Source organism: Lissotriton helveticus, chromosome 8 (assembly GCF_964261635.1).
Source record: "Lissotriton helveticus chromosome 8, aLisHel1.1, whole genome shotgun sequence".
In the NCBI taxonomy this organism is placed as follows: Eukaryota; Metazoa; Chordata; class Amphibia; order Caudata; family Salamandridae; genus Lissotriton; species Lissotriton helveticus.
The window spans coordinates 766,950,203-766,969,165 of record NC_136069.1 but is presented as its reverse complement, the minus strand read 5'-3'; the positions used below and the strand labels follow the sequence as shown (position 1 = coordinate 766,969,165).

Sequence of the window (18,963 nt, the reverse complement as noted above, 5' to 3'; positions counted from 1 at the left end):
GGAAGATTTTATGATTCTGGTTTGATCTTAAGGCCGTAGGCAGGGCGTTCCATGCCATAGGGCCAACCTTCGAGAAACTCCTATCTCCATTTCTAATAGTTCGAACTCTTGGTATTTTTAGGAGATATTTGTTTGAAGAGCGCAATGTTCTTTCCGGGCAGTATCCCTGAAGCTTATTTTTTAGGTATTTGGGGCCCTGTCCATTTATTGATTTATGCACTAGGCAGCAGATCTTGAACCTTATGCGCTTTCTGACTGGGAGCCAGTGCAATTTCTTCATACACGGGGCAGAGGGAGTCCGTGGGGGCATGTCGAGGGTCAGTCTGGCTGCTGCATTCTGGAGTGTCTGTAGCTTAGTTAGTGTACCTTCATTCGCATCAGCCAGAAGTGCATTGCCATAATCAAGGCGGCTGGTAATTAGGCCTTGTATCAATGGTTTACGGTAGAGCAGGGGTAGCCATTTGAATATTTTCCTTAGGCTTCTCATAAGACCTATGCAGGTGTGAACTACTTTGTCTATGTGGGGTGCCATGGTCAGCTTGTCGTCTAGGGTGATGCCCAGATTTCGAACGGTACTTTTCGGAGATGGGCAAGGTCCAAGTTCCTGTGGCCACCACTCCTGAGACCAAATGGATTTGGCAGCGCCGAAGAGCATTATTTCGGACTTGCCTGCATTCAGCATCAAGAAATTATTGGTCATCTAGGCCTTTATCTCTAACATGCAGTTTCTGAATCTCACTCTTGTCTCAGATGGCTCATGACCAAGGGTTATGAGGATTTGAGTGTCGTCGGCGTACGACAGTGTGTCGAAGCCGAACACCCTAATTATTTTGGCCAATGGTGACACGTAAGCATTAAATAGGGTCGGGCTTAAAATTGAGCCCTGGGGCACTCCCTTATCGTTATCAATCGCCCCTGACGAAAAAGGTCCTGACTTGCCCCTAGAGCATCGCCCTGCAAGATAGCTTTGGATCCAACCTAGGGCTAGGCCTTCGACACCCATCCCCGCCAATCGCTTTAATAGGACTTTGTGGGATATGGTGTCGAAGGCCGCCGAGAGGTCTAGCAGGATGAGGATAGCCGAGTGTTTGGAGTCCAGTGCCAGCCGGACGTTGTCAACCACCTCTATCAATGCAGTCTCAGTGCTGGGGGAAGCTCTGAACCCTGACTGCGAGGGATCCAAGAGCGTATGTTCTTCCAGGTATTTAACTAGCTTTGCAGTGCATGCACCCGGCCATTTCTCTCAAAAACAATGGAGCCATATGTCTACACCAGCCCTCACATCCCACCAAACTTGGCATAGATCCAATAGCTAATTCCAGTGTGCAGACAGCTAAGCGTATGTAACTGTCACAGAAACCAAAGTGTTACTCATCAAATCACATGTTTAAGAAATTCATGGCACTAACATGCACAGCAAGGAATGCCATCTATAAGTACCATGGGGGCAGAGCGTCAAGGCCCATATGAAAACCAAACAAGCATGGTCAGTAGTAAAAAGAAAGCAAAGCACATGATATGACAAAGGTATGCATGAGATTACAATGGCTAGTTCATGTTCAGCTGTAATGTCTTCCATGCAGAGTAAACAACAAAGATGCTTCACATGAAGTTGTTGTGCTGCTAGTCATTAGATGACAAAATGTCCTTGTAACCATACAATCTGTACGTGGTGCAAGGTATCTATTGACATGTGGGGTGGGCAAAAAACTCCTCTACTCTCCGCGTAGCAGCTAGAGCCAGCCACCCCCGCTCCCTTGCCTAGTACCTGTTTCTGAGAGCAGTCAGGCAGGGGAGAGCCTCCCAGGCCCCAGTGGACCACCATCCCCAGCGCCTGGACCTTCGACTGGCTTGCAGGACGGGGGGCTCTCACACCCCGGGCCCGCCGGATGGAGCTCGAGTCCCGGGCCCAGGCCCAGCTTACGAACCCCAGCTAGGCCGGGGAGAGCTTCCCTGGACCCCTGTGGACCCCCTTCCCCAGCGCTTGGACCCTCAGCTGGCTTGCAGGACGGGGGCTCCTGCACCCCAGGGCCCACCAGACGGAGCATGAGACCAGGTCCCGGTCCCAGGTTCCGAACCCTAGCCAGGCCGGGGAGAGCCTCCCCGGGCCCTGGTGGACACCCGTTCCCCAGCACCCGGACCCTCGGCTGGCTTGCAGGACAGGGGGCTCCCACACCCTGGGATGGAGCACGAGCTCCGGCCCGGGCCCAGCTTCCGATCCATAGCCAGGCCACGGAGAGCCTCCTCGGGACCTGGTAGACTCCAGTCCCCAGCGCCCAGACCCTCGGCTGGCTTGCAGGATGGGGGCTCCCTCATCCCGGGGCCCGCTGGGCGGAGCACGAGCCCCGGGTCCGGTCCCAGATTCCGAACCTTGGCCTGGCCAGCGAGAGTCTCCTTGGGCCCCGGTGGACCCCCGTCCCCAACGCCCGGACCCTGGGCTGGCTTGCAAGACGGGGGCTCCCGTACACTGGGATGGAGTACGAGCCCCGGGCCCTCGGCTGGCTTGCTGAATGGAGGGCTTCAGCACCCTGGGACGCAGCCCAAGCCCCAGGTCCGGGCTCAGGTTCTAAACCCTAGCCAAGCTGGGGAGAGCCTCTCTGGGACCCAGTGGATCGCCGTCCCCAGTGCCTGGACCCTCAGCTGGCTTGCAGGATGGGGGACTCCTGCACCCTGGGACACTGGGAGTACAAGCCCCGGGCCCAGCTTCTGAACCCTAGCCAGGTCAGGGAGAGTCTCCTTGGGACCCAGCTGACCCCAGTCCCCAGCACCCGAACCCTCGGATGGCTTGCAGGACAGGGGCCCCCGCATCCTGGCACACTGGGACAGAGCACAAGCCCCGGGCCCAGCTTCTGAACCCTAATCAGGCTGGGGAGAGCCTCCCCAGGACCCGGTGGACCCCCATCCCCAGCGCCCGGGTCGCCAGCTGGAACAAAGGAGGGTTAAGCCCAGGCCACGTCCTCTCCCCGACAGCTGGCCCGGGGAGCCCATATTTCTCGACTATTAAACCCCCATGTAGTGGGGGCTTACAGAACTCTGGGGAAGGACAAAAGTTGGAGTTAGCCCAGCCGTCTGGCAGGCCTGCCATCTGGTCACCCAGCCCGCAGGGCCATCTGGTCACCCGGCCCGCAGGGCCATCTGGTTGCTCAGCTAGGTGACAAGACGGCCCGGGGCGATCCAGTGCACAGATGGCCTGGGAGGTTGCCGTACCCAGTCGCCCTTGCTGTCCGGCTAGGGGTGGCCAGGCGCACCGAAGCAGCTGCTCGGGAGGCTCCTTCCCCGGGGCTGCTGCTCGCCTCCCTGCCCGACTTGGGCGGGAGCAGCGGGCAGGAGAGACCCGGCCAGCCAAGGCCATCTGGTCACCCTGCCAAACCGCAAGGGATGGTGGCCCCCGTCCCCGCACCCCAGTGGGACAGGTATGGGAGGGGGAGGCTCCGGTGCCGGAGAGCACATCGTAGAGGCAGCCTCCTGCGAACCCGCATTACCCCCTCCATGTCCCTCCCGCCAGTCCAGCGACAGAGGGACCCACCCCTGTGTGTGGTGGAGGAGGGCGTCCGCGGGCGCCCACGCACAGAGAGACAAAAGCTTTGCTCAGAGGATGACTTTCAAGAGATTGCAGAGAGGTAGCTGCTCTGCTACTTACGAAACCCTGACCCAGAATTAGGTCGTCTATGAATGATTTAGTACTGGGTGCTCCACGAACATGTGGTGCACTAAGGGCGATGGCGGCAGCCCCCTTCCGTCCACGCTCATGTCCCCAAGTGAGCTGCTCTATGCCCCCCCCCCCCGAGAGAGGCTAGCTATCCCTGGCCAACGTGGCTCTCCAGCACTGCGGTATCATTACGGTTTAGGGGGATTCGCATTCAGTCATAATCCCACAGATGGTAGCTTCGCTCCATTGGCTCCTCAGCCAAGCACATACACCAAATGTCTAAACCTGTGGTTCCTCTCGTTCTGAACAGGATTACTATTGCAACAACACATTATCAGTAGGGTAAAACCAACCTGTCTCACGACGGTCTAAACCCAGCTCACATTACCTATTAGTGGGTGAACAATCCAAAGCTTGGTGAATTCTGCTTCACAATGATAGGAAGAGCCGACATCGAAGGATCAAAAAGCGAGATCGCTATGAACGCTTGGCTGCCACAAGCCAGTTATCCCTGTGATAACTTTTCTGACACCTCCTGATTGAAACCCAAAAAGTCAGAAGGATCGTGAGGCCCCTCTTTCACGGTCTGTATTCATACTGAAAATCAAGATCAAGCGAGCTTTTGCCCTTCTGCCCGGCGGAAGGTTTCTGTCCTCCCTGAGCTCACCTTAGGACACCTGCGTTATCGCTTGACAGGTGTCCCGCCCCAGTCAAACTCCCCACCTGCCACTGAGCAGGTCGCGCCCGGGCACTCGGAGCCAGAAGGGAGAGCCCCACGGGGCTTGCCCCCGCCTTACCAGGTAAGTGAAAAAGCGCTAAGAGTAGTGGTATTTCACCGGCGGCCTGAGGGCCTCCCACTTATCCTACACCTCTCATGTCTCTTCACAGTGCCAGACTAGAGTCAAGCTCAACAGGGACTTCTTTCCCCGCTGATTCTGCCAAGCCCATTCCCTAGGTTGTGGTTTAGCTAGATAGTAGGTAGGGACAGTGGGAATCTCGTTCATCCATTCATGCACATCACTAATTAGATGACGAGGCATTTGGCTATCTGCACCACCTCGCAGTGGCTCATTCTGGGTTATTAAGCTGCCCATCAGCGTCAATTCGGTTTTGCTTCAAACAATACAATATTCTGAATGCTGTCCTCACTGAAACTGGGATCATGTATAGGCCAGAGATGGTACACCCTGCAGTACTATTCCAACAATTTTAAGATTGTCTACGAACAGTCCTGAGAAATTAAAATATGATTAGCAGGACATCAATAATCAATGTGTGATAATTATGTGTATGCGATTATTTGAGACCTATTCATCATTCAAAACATTTCAATAAGTATGATGTACACAACTATATCTAAATTGTTATAAGCACACATTTATAAAAAAAATACACATCTACAAAATGCACATCTAACTAGAAAAAAGCACATCTAAAACAAATCACATCTATAAAATTCACATCTATACTAAATCTTGTGTCAACTATAAACCTGTATGTTAAAAACATTATGCTTTATAAGGGTGACATGTGTACTGCACGAAAGTGTACATTTCAGTATAAGCTTGACACTCAATTGTCCATGAATACTTGGCACATTTTCAGAGTGCCCATTAAAGTAGTCAGGCTAACATTTTTCTTGAATGGGAATGACATTTGAAGACCTAAATCAGCCAGAACAACATCATTACATTGAGGCCAAATACCACAACATCCAACGATAAAGCCATGAAATTTTACAGTGTTGCATTTTGTGAGATCTTTGATTTGCTGGGACAGATCCTGATATTTCACTTTACTCTCAAACGCTAATTCAAGGGAATTTTGAGAATTTTCATAACGAATTGAAACATCAATCACTACAGCTGTACCATTTTTGGTAAACACTACATCTGGTTTTCGTAGTTCTCCTTGATTATTCTTAACATGAGGTTCCCTATATGCCATCCAACCACACCTTTTTGCTCTTTCAATGAGCAATTCCAGAACTTTGTTATGTCTTTTTATCCTATTGTCCTTAGTTTTACGACATGCGCCTGAAATATGAGAAATTGTTTCGCAAACATCATTACAATACCTACATGTAACAAATGCACAATTTCTTCCCCTAGTGATGGCTTCTCTAGTATATAAAACATTTGCTCTTAACATCAGTGCAGCTATGTATTGGTTTTCTTTCATTTTGTTATGGTTGCTGATCCAGAAATTTGAAGTTGGATTATTTGCTAAGTATTTTATACCATCACCTTGGACAGGGAGATTTACCCACTTCTCAAACTCTTCTTTTCCCCAACCATATGTTGCTAACACATTCAAATCATAGCTCAGAAACCTACTGTCTAAAATGTTGAGTTTGTGTGTTTTGATGATGTTATCAATTTTTTCATTCATATCTTCTCCTGCATACATGAATGAATGAGCTATTTACAGGTCTGGACCTGCCCTGAGATACAATAGACTATTGACTTTATTGAGATCAATTTGTGTATATAGTTTTGGTATACTGAGGCCCCCAAATGATCTTTTCGAATATAGGAAACCATCATATGTATATGCAGGAAGGTGTAGAAAGTGTTTGACATACTTTTTTATTGTTTGATACAGAACATTTAACATTTTTGCTTCTATTCCTGTCATTTCCAAATTGAATGATAGTTTAGGTACCAAGTACTGACCCAAAATTTCTATTTTCTGCATGGGCTTAAGTGGGAGATTATCAAGTTTTTGAGCCCAATTGACAAGAACCTCATTAATTTTGTTGTTGCTTGTATGACCAGTGTGTGGTTCAAAGTTCTCCTGGATGAATGTTTTCAATATTTTCTTTTTCAAACTGCCATGGTTTACAGTTCTTAATCAGGATTTTATCTTTATGGTGACTGATATAAAATCCATGTGTCTTTTTCACATTAAGTTTTAATCCTGTAGTTTCACTGAACTTTTCAATGAATTTCAGTACTCATTCCTTCCCAGGTACTGCTGAGTACTGCGATGTCATCTGCAAAGGCGAGAGCGGTGATTTGGTCAAAGAGACCATCTGATCCAAATGTGAAGCCCTTGCCGTTTTTTTGAAGATCACAGATCAGAGGATCCATGGCAATGTTAAATAGTAGTGGGGATAAAGAGTCACCTTGTTTGACCCCAGGTTTTCATTGTTAATTCAGGAGTTGCTTCGTTGTCCTTTCCCTTGAAAGATGTTGTTGAGTCAGTGTACAAGTCTTTTATTATGTCTCTGATGTATGATGGAACTCTTTGTCTTGTGAGACTCTGTATAATGTGACCATGGCTGACAGAGTTGAAAAGTAAAATTTATTTGCACAATTAATTAAAATCATTGCAATCTACACACTCATGATTGACCATTAAAAAAGACAATTTTCAGAATCGAAAAAAAAGTCAGAAAATTTGTGAAATGAGAGGTAAAGAGAAATGTCACTTTTGGGGGGCTAAGCTCATTCTTGGTCGGATGGTAAAATCAAGGAATTAATTTCTGTAATGAATTTGACAAAGCGCGTCGCCATCTGAGGTGAGTTGCCCCTCATGCATGCATCAAGTGCTTCTTGGCATGTCCTGATGTTAAGAGAAACCCAAATTGGGCGAAGCCAGAAGATTCTTTGGGCATATAAACGTTGACAAATACACAAAATGTGAGTGAGATTTTCCTCTTCCTGGTTACAGAAGCGAAATTGGGAGGAAGCTTCTTTCTTGTATCCTTGGCCAAACTTATATGCCTTCAGCGGAATTAAGCCAAAACGAAATCTCATTAGTTGGAGTTTTACATAAGATTTCATAGAGGATGCAAGGTAGGGCGGTAAAGTTTTCGGGGCGTATAGCTTGGAGGCCCAAGAGCCATGGAAGAGCTGTACTACATGTTGCGTATCATGGTCATTTGATAGGATTTTTGCCTGTTTAGAAAGAAGTTCCGATTTCGCCTCAATAGGCAGCGAGGTAGACCATATGTCCTGTGCTTGGAGGGATTCGAGGCAGAAGATCAAGTATTTGTTCCACAATGTTTTGGGGTTGCTGAGCAGAGACCATATACAGCTCTTTAGAGTCTGAGGTCTAGCTTCCTTTGTTTTTAGGCAGTAGGCGATGTATCTTGCGCTCATGGTCCATCGCTGGGAAAATAAAGAAAATTCCTTTTGAATTTGGGCGTGAGAGGTCGAATTTGGCAGTTGGAAAACCCTACGGTAGCACGATGATTGCGCTCTGTCTAGACAATTGTTCATTTTGTCTCTGAAGATTATTGCACCAAAGGAAATTGTAGGAAGGAATTTAGCAGCAATCAATTTTATTAGCGGGACAAAGTCCTGGGAGTGGAGAGCTCTCTTCGTTCTTATAAAAGCCCCCTCCAGGCTGCGTGCAACTGCCTGCATTTCTGATGTGTGCACAGAAGGTCTCCCTTTATGATCGATCCAGACGCCAAGATACTTGTATGCTGTGACTGTTTCCAATGGCTTCCCTTCAATAAACCACGTGGTCATTTTGGGTTTCACGGAGGAAATTGCCATTACTTTGGTCTTAATGGCATTTATCTCTAACATGTTGGTATTACAGTACTGGGCAAGGGAGTCAAACAGTCTTTGGAGGCCCACCGGGGTTTGGTCTAAGAGAATGGTATTGTCTGCGTATTGCAGGGTTTGGATTTTTCTTTGGTCGATACCTGGCGGGAAGGCACGAGAGAGGGACAGCCATTCAGGGAGGTCTGCGAGGTACAGATTGAAAAGTAAAGGTGCCAGGGTACAACCCTGTTTTAGACCTCTGCTAGTGTAGATTTTGTTAGAAGTAGACCATTTCGATGTAACTCTCACTTTTACCCAGGTGTCTGAATATAGGGATATTAATGCTTTCAATAGCTTCCAAGGGATGCCCCATCTTGCCAGTTTTTCCCAGAGTTTTGCTCGGATCACACTGTCAAAGGCTTTACGAAAGTCTATAAATCCCAAGTATAGCGATTTGCCTTTTGCGGCTAGGGTGGTTTCCATCAAGTGGGCTAAACAGATCAAATTATCTTCAATGTGACAGCCTCTTTGGAATCCGGTTTGGGTGAAGGGAATCAAGTTGTTATTTTCCACCCACTTTGTAAGTGCTGTTAAAAGGACGCTGGCGTATGCCTTCCCGTCCACGTCAAGGAGGGCTATCAACCGGTAATTGTCAGGATTGGAGCGCGAGCCTTTTTTATGGAAAGGAACGAGTAGTGATCCTTGCCAGGATACCGGGATAGGGCCACCCAATGTTGCGGCCTTGAAAAGGGGAGTCAGCATCGAAGCCTATTTCTGGGCAGAGACTTTAAATATTTGGGTGGGGATTCCATTAGGTCCGGGGGCCCCACCTGAGCGCATTTTCTTTATTATTCCCGTTATTTCTTCTGTGGTTATCTTGACAGGGAGGCTTGTGTCATCCTGGGGGAATAATTGGTCGAGGATGGGGAGGCTGCTGCTGGTGGAAGCGAGCGGTGCAGTGTAGAGAGTTTTGACGTAAGCCTCCCATTCGGCAGAAGAGATATTAGCTGCGGTGGGAGGTTTAGTCACTTTTGTGGCCTTATTTACCCAGTTCCAGAATTTTCTATGATCTTTGGATTTTATGATCTCGAAGGCTATTGCCCAGTGGTGCTCTTCTTCCAGTTTCTTTAAGGTGAACCTTGCCTTCCTATAGTCTTTTCTAGTGGCTGATATGTCACTCTTCAGAGCATTATATTCACTTTCGTTACAGAGTTGAAGGCTTTCGATATATCTATGAACACTACTGCTAATGAGTGACTGTTTTTTTGTGCCCCTTTTATAATATTTTGCAGGAGAGTCAGATTCTCGAGACAACCTCTCACCTTCATGAAGCCTTTTTGTCTTGTATTCAATTTAACAAAAATTGAGTCTTTTAGTTAGTATTTTTGTGAATAACTTCATGAATGTAGTACCGATGGTAATTGGACGAGAGTTACTGATTTTTTAAAGTTCATTAATCGGAACATTCTTGGGTATCAAAATTGATCGGTTCTTTTTGATAATTTCTGGTACTCTTCTCATAAACAACCAAGACGATAAAATTCTGGGCAGCAGTCTTGGCTGCCTGCTGTGCACATTATAAAAGTCATTCAGACCAATTTTATCAGGCCCCACTGCATTCTTTAAATTGGAGTTCTTGAAGGCATAAGTTATTTCGAGCAGTGTTATTTCTTTACATACATTTCTATTTTGCAATCCTCTGGTATCCGATCAATCGGCATGAATTTAGGGTTTTTCTTGTTTTCTTTCTCAATTATGTTCTTGTAGTATTGAAAAATGTCATCAGCACTGATTTGGCAAGTGCCATCTTCTGCCCCATCAGTGATAATTCTGGCAATTTTCTGGTTTTTTTTTTTAAACATTGCCTGGTATTCTTTATAGCTGCCCTTTGCTTTGGCATAATTTTTCTTGTGCGTCCGATTAAGCCTTCCATTTTTCTTGTCTTATTTTGTTATCTTGTACCCTACTGAGGCATTGTGGTGCTCATCTTGAGCAGAGTTCATAGGCTCATTATTGAGTTCACTTGCTGGTTCATTTGTTGGTACACTTGCTGGTGTAGGACTTATATCAGTGGTGTTCTCTGCGATATAAGTCAACCTCATCCATCAGATTCATAGCAGCATCGTGTTGCTCTACGTTTTGGATATACTTCTCATTTTCTGTGATTCTATATTCCAGTTCATCAAAGTTCTTGATTTTTTGCGCACTTAAGCGATTGATAAAGTCTCTGCGCTTTTCTGTTGTTACTTCCACTGTAACCTCTGGTTCATCGCAGGAATCATTTTCAGAAACATTTGATGCTTGCAGTACATCTTTTGCAGATTTTTTGCTTTTATCTCTTCTATCTCTTCTTTTTTCTGCAATTTGTTTTCTGTTTTTATTTTCAAAATGTGGAACATTCAGCGCATTAATATTCCTCTTATTTTCATATACTTTTTCCAATTCTGCTAGTAGCAGTATTTCTTCCTGTGACCATAATTTTGATGGTTTGCTGTTTGCTAGAACTGCTAGTCTAGCCTCATTTTGTGCTCTTGGATGCGCATGCCGAGCATGTTGAGAAACACCAATTTTTGTTCCAAATCTGAGGTCACAGAAGCTGCACTAGAAATGGCAGCTCTCCTTTTTGAGGTCTTCCTTTACATTTGGCATAATGGCATGCACTATTGTGGTATTTGGCTTCTTTGTCACATTTTGAGCAGTACATTGTTCACCTTGGAGACCTGCTGCGGATATGGGTACAGACCGGCGCGAGATTTACACCATCTCCCCTGGATTTTCAAGGACCAGCGAGAGCTCAACGCACGCCACCGGAACCGCAAAGCTTTCCAAGTCACAGGCCCCTCTCTCGGGGCGAACCTGCTCTTCACAAAGAAAAGAGAACTCTCCCCAGGGCTCCCGCCGGCTTCTCCAGGATCGTTTGTGTTGCCGCACTGGATGCCGTGAGGACGCTCGTCTCCGCCACTCTGGGTTCGGTGATCTTAAACCGACTTCTTTTTGATCAGTCGTGGGCAACGGAGGCCATCGCCCGTACCTTCCGAACGGCACTCACCCATTTCTTAGGACCGACGGACCCATTTTCAACTGCTGTTCACATGGAACCCTTCTGCACTTCGGCCTCATTTGAATATTTGCTGCTACCACCAAGATCTGCACCTGCGGCTGCTCCGCCCGGGCGCTAGCCCCGGGCTCCCGGGCGTACCACAGCGGCCCTCTTACTCGTCACAGCTTAGCCCCCGCGGTTCTCAGTGCCGGCGACGGCTAGGTATGGGCCCAATGCTTCAGCGCCATATATTCTCAGGGCTAGTTGATTCGGCAGGTAAGTTGTTGCACACTCCTTAGTGGATTCCGACTTCCATGGGCACCGTCCTGCTGTCTATATCAACAAACACCTTTTCTGGGGCCTGATGAGCTTCGGCATCGGGCGCCTTAACCCAGTGTTAGGTTCATCCCGCAGCGCCAGTTCTGCTTACCAAAAGTGGCCCACTAGGCACTCGCATTCCATGCTCGGCTCCACACCAGCGAGCCGGGCTTCTTACCCATTTAAAGTTTGAGAATAGGTTGAGATCGTTTCAGCCCCAAGACCTCTAATCCTTCGCTCTACCAGATAAAACTGGGGGCTCTGAGCGCCAGCTACCCTGAGGGAAACTTCGGAGGGAACCAGCTACTAGATGGTTCAATTAGTCTTTCGCCCCTATACCCAGGTCGGATGACCAATTTGCACGTCAGGACTGCTACGGACCTCCACCAGAGTTTCCTCTGGCTTCGCCCTGCCCAGGCATAGTTCACCATCTTTCGGGTCCTATCACGCATGCTCATGCTCCACCTCCCCGATGGAGCGAGTGAGACGGGCCGGTGGTGTGCTCGCCGCTGGAAGTACGGCAGGATCCAACCTAAGCTGGCATACGCCAGCCCTCACCTTCATTGTACCACAGGGTTTCACTCGGCCCTCCGACTCGCGCATGTGTTAGATCCTTGGTCCGTGTTTCAAGATGGGTCGGGTGGGTAACCGACATCACCGCTGACCTCTGGTGCCCGGCATGGGCCTCCCCACCCGGCGAGCAAATGGCCCTGTCCCCCCTTCAACCGCCCCAGCGCGCCCGGGGGAGGGGCGGGAATGGGTGCCCGGAGGAGGGCGCAGAGGTGGTCGAATCTCCCTCAGCCCCGTGGACACGGCAAAGCTGCTGCCAGGGGGACTGTAATACCCTCGGCCAGAGCGGAGGGCAACCTGTCACCTCAAAGCCTTCCCAGCCGACCTGGAGCCGGTCGCGCCGCACCACCATGGAGGAAATGCGCCCTGCGGTGGCAGGGTAGGGCCCGGTCGCCGGTCCCACGGACAGGATCCAGAAATCATGGGCCACCGACCTTCCTGCCGTGTTGAATCCTCCGGGCGGACTGCACGGACCCCACCCGTTTACCTCTCAACATTTTCACACCCTCTTGAATTCTCTTTTCAAAGTTCTTTTCAACTTTCCCTTACAGTACTTGTTGGCTAGCGGTTTTGCGCCCAAATTTAGCCTTAGATGAAGTTTACCACCCGCTTTGGGCTGCATTCCCAAGCAACCCGACTTTGAGAAGACCCGATCCCGGCGCGCCGGGGGCCGCTCCGGCCCAACACTGTCCACGGGGTGAGCCTCAATCAGAAGGACTTGGGCCCGGGGAGTTGATCTTCTGTACGCCACATTTCCCGTGCAGCCGCCAGCGCTGGGCTCTTCCCTCTTCACTCCCCGTTACTGGGGGAATCCTGGTTAGTTTCTTTTCCTCCGCTTAGTAATATACTTAAATTTAGCGGGTCGCCACGTCTAATCTGAGGTCGTAGTCGGATGAAAATGCCAGAGCTTTAAAGGGGAGCCAGGAAGGCCAGACCCTTGCCGGAGTAGAGGCCTGGCGTTCTGGCAGCGCGCGCTCTCTTTCCCCGGATCGCATCTGGAAGGGATTCGCCCTCGTCGGGAAGCTAGCCACAGAGGTGGGTGCCCGAGGCATGCTCGTGCGGGCAGCCGGTGGGATACCACAGACAGCCACGCATGGCACACAGCCAGGCACCCCGGGACGGACCAGTCGCTAGACCCCGTCTCGGGGTTAGGCGCACCGGCAGCGTATCTCCGCAGAAGGACCCGGCAAGGGACCCTGCCATGGGCGATCGGAGGGTCTGACCTTGTGGGGGGGAACGAAGGGGAAGCAGAGCTAACCCTGCGACAGCCGCGTCCCGGGGGAAGCCCCGGGTTGATAGACGATCGAGTGACCCTCAGGCAGGCGTAGCCCCAGGAGGACCAACAAAAGGAGCTCAAGGGGGAAAGGTACTAAGAAGGAGGAGGCAGCCCCCCACTCAATCAGGTCCCAAATGCGGGAGCATTTGGGACCGAGTACAAACGGTAGCGGTCACACTTATGTAATTTGTACCGCCTGCGAGCGCATGATCTTTTGACACGCCGCCCCCAAATCTCTGATGGTTGCTGGTATGCAGCTTTCGGGCAGCCATCAGGTCGTCTGAATTGAGAAAAACATAACCCAAACCAGAAACCCCGATTTTGCCCTGACGAATTTGCTGAAGTAACAGCAATGAAACATGTCAGCATCATTTAAGTATGGTACAGTTAGAAACCATTTTTAATTTGGACTACTTGCAGCAGCAGAATAAAGTTATCAGAGCCAGCAAGTTGGTCCACATTTTAACAGCGGTGGCTAGTGTTCTGGCTATTGCTGGGGTTTTAGATGCACACACTCACTTTTGTTATTTCGACGATTTAGATGAGTGGTGGGTTAGACTAGATGAATGTCTGACATAATATCGACAGACAGAATATCTACATACAAAAATATCGACACAAAAATATCGAAATCAAAAATATCGGAGTCATATCTTCATAAAGGTAAGTACAAAAATATCGAAAAAATAATATCGTAGTACAAAAATATCGAAATTAAAAATATCGTTTTTTTAAATGTATAAATAATAATGTAAAAATAATTTTAAAATACATATAATTTTACAAATACTAAATAAAAACATTAAAACATAATTAAAAAATTAAAACTAATACATATACATTTAAAATAAATTAAAAAGGTAATAATGTAATGTAATTGTATTTTTTTTAATTTCATTTAATTGATTTAATTTAAATATAAATGTATTTTATTTTTACCCTGTACGCCTGTACCCCAAAAACCCAAAACTGACCCTGAACCCTAAAAATACCCCTTTACCCAAAAACCCAAAACTGACCCTAAACCCTAAAAATACCCTTTTACCCAAAAACCCAAAATTGACCCTGAACCCTAAAAATACCCCTTTACCCAAAAACCCAAAACTGACCCTGAACCCTAAAAATACCCCTTTCCCCAAAAACTGAAAACTGACCCTGAACCCAAAAAATACCCCTTTACCCAAGAACTAAAAACTGACCCTGAACCCTAAAAATACCCCTTTACCCAAAAACTGAAAACTGACCCTGAACCCTAAAAATACCCCTTTACCCAAAAACTGAAAACTGACCCTGAACCCTAAAAATACCCCTTTACCCAAAAACTGAAAACTGACCCTGACCCAAAAAATACCCCTTTACCCAAAAACTGAAAACTGACCCTGAACCCTAAAAATACCCCTTTACCCAAAAACTGAAAACTGACCCTGAACCCAAAAAATACCCCTTCACCCAAAAACTGAAAACTGACCCTGAACCCAAAAAATACCCCTTTACCCAAGAACTGAAAACTGACCCTGAACCCTAAAAATACTCCTTTACCCAAAAACTGAAAACTGACCCTGAACCTTAAAAATACCCCTTTACCCAAAAACTGAAAACTGACCCTGAACCCAAAAAATACCCCTTTACGCAAGAACTGAAAACTGACCCTGAACCCTAAAAATACTCCTTTACCCAAAAACTGAAAACTGACCCTGAACCCTAAAAATACCCCTTTACCCAAAAACTGAAAACTGACCCTGAACCCAAAAAAACCCCTTTACCCAAAAACTGAAAACTGACCCTGAACACTAAAAATACCCTTTTACCCAAAAACTGAAAACTGACCCTGAACCCTAAAAATACCCCTTAAAAAAACTAAACCATATAAAATTTAAAATAATATTATATACTTACCTATACTTACGTTGTAATGGTATGCGTTGTAAAGGTACCTGCGTTGTAAAAACATGCGTTGTAAACACATGCGTTGTAATGGTTTTTGCGTTGTAAAAATTTCGTTGTAATGGCAGTGCGTTGTAAAAGTTGCGTTGTAAAGGTTGTTTCCCCGGTGGATAGCGTAGGGGTAAAAATTACTATTCACACTCCAGAGGGTGCAACAGTAGGGAAAGCGTTGGATAGCATGGGGGTAAAAATTAATTCCCACACTACTCCCACTTTAACACACAACACACTACACATATAAAAAAGACAATTAATATAAATGTCAATAAATCAATTAATATTACTAAATTGATGTAATTATAAAAGAACTAAATAACACATATTAATTACTAATTAATTAACAATAAATACCAAAGAAAATTACAATCTCTTTAATTAATTACATTTAATTATATCACACCCTATCCCCCTATAAACACACAACCCACTACACAGAAATAAATCATATCATTTATTCACTTAATAATTATTAATTACCAATTAATTATTATTTAACAATAACAAAAAATAAATATATTAGCACATTAACTCTAAATAATTTAATTACATAATTAATATTATTTAATTACCAATTAATTATTAAATAACAATAACAACACATTAAATATATTAGCACATTAACTCTAAATAATTTAATTACATAATTAATATTATTTAATTATCAATTAATTATTAATTAACAATAACAATAAAGTAAATATATTAGCACATTAGCTGTAAATAATTTAATTTACTAATTAATATTATTGTTTCCCAATTAATTAATTAATAACAAAAAATTATATATATAAAAAAATTACTCTAATTAATGTAATGAACTAATTAATATGAATTAATTACCAATTAATTATGAATTAAAAATATGTACAAAAATATATTAATTAATTAACTAATTAATATTAATTAATTACCAATTAAGTATTAATTAAAAATATTTACAAACATATATTAATTAATTAATTATTATTAAATTACTTCCCACCCTATTCCCCTATAAACCCACAACCCGCTCTGATACTAAGTCGCAAAATGTAAACAAATTTACAAATTTTCAAACATACATTACAAAACATGTTTAACAAACATATAAACAACACATTAAAATACATAACACTAAACAAAATTTCGATATTAGTAAAATTCGATATTAGTAACATACATACCTTAAAAAAACGATATTCTGTCTGTCGATATTTTGGACATCGATATTCTATACTATCGAAATTAAAACATCGATATTATTGTATATCGATATTTTAATTTCGATATTTTGTCTGTGTACCAGACTAGATACACGGCACTTCACATAAGTTGACATTTTCATTTTTCATAATTATTTGGGTGTTTTTCTCTGTTTCTTTTGTCACAACAAGGAGAGAGCGACCAATGATGAGGAGTGGGTAAACTGGCAATTTCAGGCCAGGAACCCCCTCGGGTGTTACTACCGTGAGGTGCTCTCTCTTTGTTTTCACACTTTCTTCACTTCAGTTCAAATAGTGGGAATTAGAGATGACCGTAGTATATTTTGCAGTACAAACACCACGACCTATTGATTAGTGTTAAGTACACACTTCTTGAGTGAGAGTATGACCTTTTGAGCAACTCAACCCCAGGTCTATTTGACATGTTGGTGTTAGTCGGAGGTGGCATTTATTGTTGAATAGTAGCCCCAGGAGGAACCCGGGGCCACAAGGTGCCTTCGAAGTGTCGATGATCAATGTGTCCTGCAATTCACACTAATTCTCGCAGCTAGCTGCGTTCTTCATCGACGCGCAAGCCGAATGATCCACCGCCAAGAGTCACAGGCAACTTTTTGAAAACGCTCGCCAACCTGCGGGTGCAGGAGAGGTGGGAGGAAAGCGACGCTGTCTGTCTGCCACCCATGCAGCGAGATGGCCCGGTTGCCCCGTTCAAGACTTTCCCTCTGGGACTTTCCCTCTGGGAGGCAGACTGCACCGCCGGGAAAAAAAAAAGTTACCAGTTTTTTAACTGCAGCAACTTTAATATACGCTATTGGAGCTGGAATTACTGCTGCTGCACCAGACTTGCCCTCCAATGGATCCTCGTTAAAAGATTTAAAGTGTACTCATCCAATTACAGGGCCTTGTAAGAGTCCTGTATTGTTATTTTTTGTAACTGCCTTCTCGAGTCAGGAGTGGGTAATTTGCGCACCTGCTTTCTTCCTTGGATGTGGTAGCCGTTTCTCAGGCTCCCTCTCTGGAATCAAACCCTGATGCCCCATTACCCGTGGTCACCATGGTAGGCACAGAAAGTACCATCGAAAGTTGATAGGGCAGACATCCGAATGTATTGTCGCCATTACAGGGACGTGCAATCGGCCCAAGGTTATCTAGAGTCACCAAAGCGGCCGGGCGAGCCCGGATCGATCTTGGTCTAATAAATGCACACATCCCGGGAGGTCAGCGCTCATCGGCGTGTATTAGCTCTAGAATTACCACAGTTATCCAAGTAACAGATGGAGCGATCAAAGGAACCATAACTGATTTAATGAGCCATTCGCAGTTTCACTGTACCGGCCGTGTGTACTTACATGTGCATGGCTGACAAGCATATGCTACTGGCAGGATCAACCAGGTAGCCGCACCTGCTGTTGGGTTGGGGCTGCATGCCCATCTCCCGGACCGGTAACCTTCACACACACCTCCCTCTCGGGAGCCTGCCAGGGAAAGGAGCCCACCCCCCTGGGCTCACTGGAGGGGTGTGGAGAGGTGTGGTTGCATGAGCACCGGCAGGCCCAGCCGTCTCCCCCGGGAGGGAGAGGCAGGCCAAGGCGCAGCCTGAGCGAGACGCAGGGGTGCCAGATTCTGGCGGCAGCATCACCCCTCGGAACAGTTGTTGCGAGTTGCTGTGGAAATGTGCTGGGCAGAGAGGGGTGACAGCGTGGCGCGCGGGGCCTTCAGACCTGCTGGGCAGCAGCATCCAAGGGCCTGGCGCCACCCGACCCCTTCTGCTCAGGTCAGACCACTGGGGGGCACGAACTGCCGGGGCCGCTCTGCCCTCGCTCTGCTGGGTAGAGTGAAGAGCCTCCCACCAGGCGGCAGGCCCTCAAGTTGGACGGTCCATGCGGGGTGGAAGTGCTTTGCTTGAAACAACAGCTGAGGCTGGCCAAGCAGTCCATCCCTAAACGGACCGAGAGTGCCCAATCGATCAGAGTATGGATGAGGCATCCCCTGGCAGGCCACCCTGTACAGGGGGTATGCTGGCTTAGCGTCCCTGTCTGCTCCTGGGGCAAGCAGACTCGGAGATAAAGGACCATCGGGAAGGGGCTGAGAGGCAGGAGCCTAGCTGGGCCCCTGGGGGCCCCAGCGGACGGGCCCGGGTGCTGCCTTCCCCATCTCAGCATCGCCAGACCTCACGGAGGTCTGACTGAGCAAACTCAGAGAAAAAGGACCATCTGGAAGGGGCTGAGAGGCAGGTGTGTACCCGGGCCCCTGGGGGCCCCGACAGGGTGGCCCGGGTGCGGCCTTCCCCCGTCTCAGCATCGCCAGACGTCATGGAGGTCTGACTGATCCTCTCCCTAGTAATCCAGAGGACAATTACCCCCCCTTCTTGTAATCCGTGCACACGAGGTGACAGAGGGGACCCAAGGCACGAAAGTACCCAACCTCCAGGAGCCCTCGCTGGGATCGGGGAGGCAAATGAGCCC

The 18,963-nt window shown here is 46.9% G+C and overlaps 1 non-coding gene and 1 pseudogene across 1 annotated transcript; both read right to left on the bottom strand.

The window, feature by feature from the left end:
• Window positions 1–3,575: 3,575 nt before the first annotated feature.
• LOC144774320 (28S ribosomal RNA) lies at window positions 3,576–12,961 on the bottom strand (annotated as a pseudogene).
• A 3,979-nt stretch (window positions 12,962–16,940) lies between these two features.
• Window positions 16,941–17,097, bottom strand: LOC144774573 (5.8S ribosomal RNA). Its single transcript, XR_013600370.1, has one exon. It is a non-coding gene; the product is annotated as a 5.8S ribosomal RNA (ribosomal RNA).
• Window positions 17,098–18,963: the final 1,866 nt, after the last annotated feature.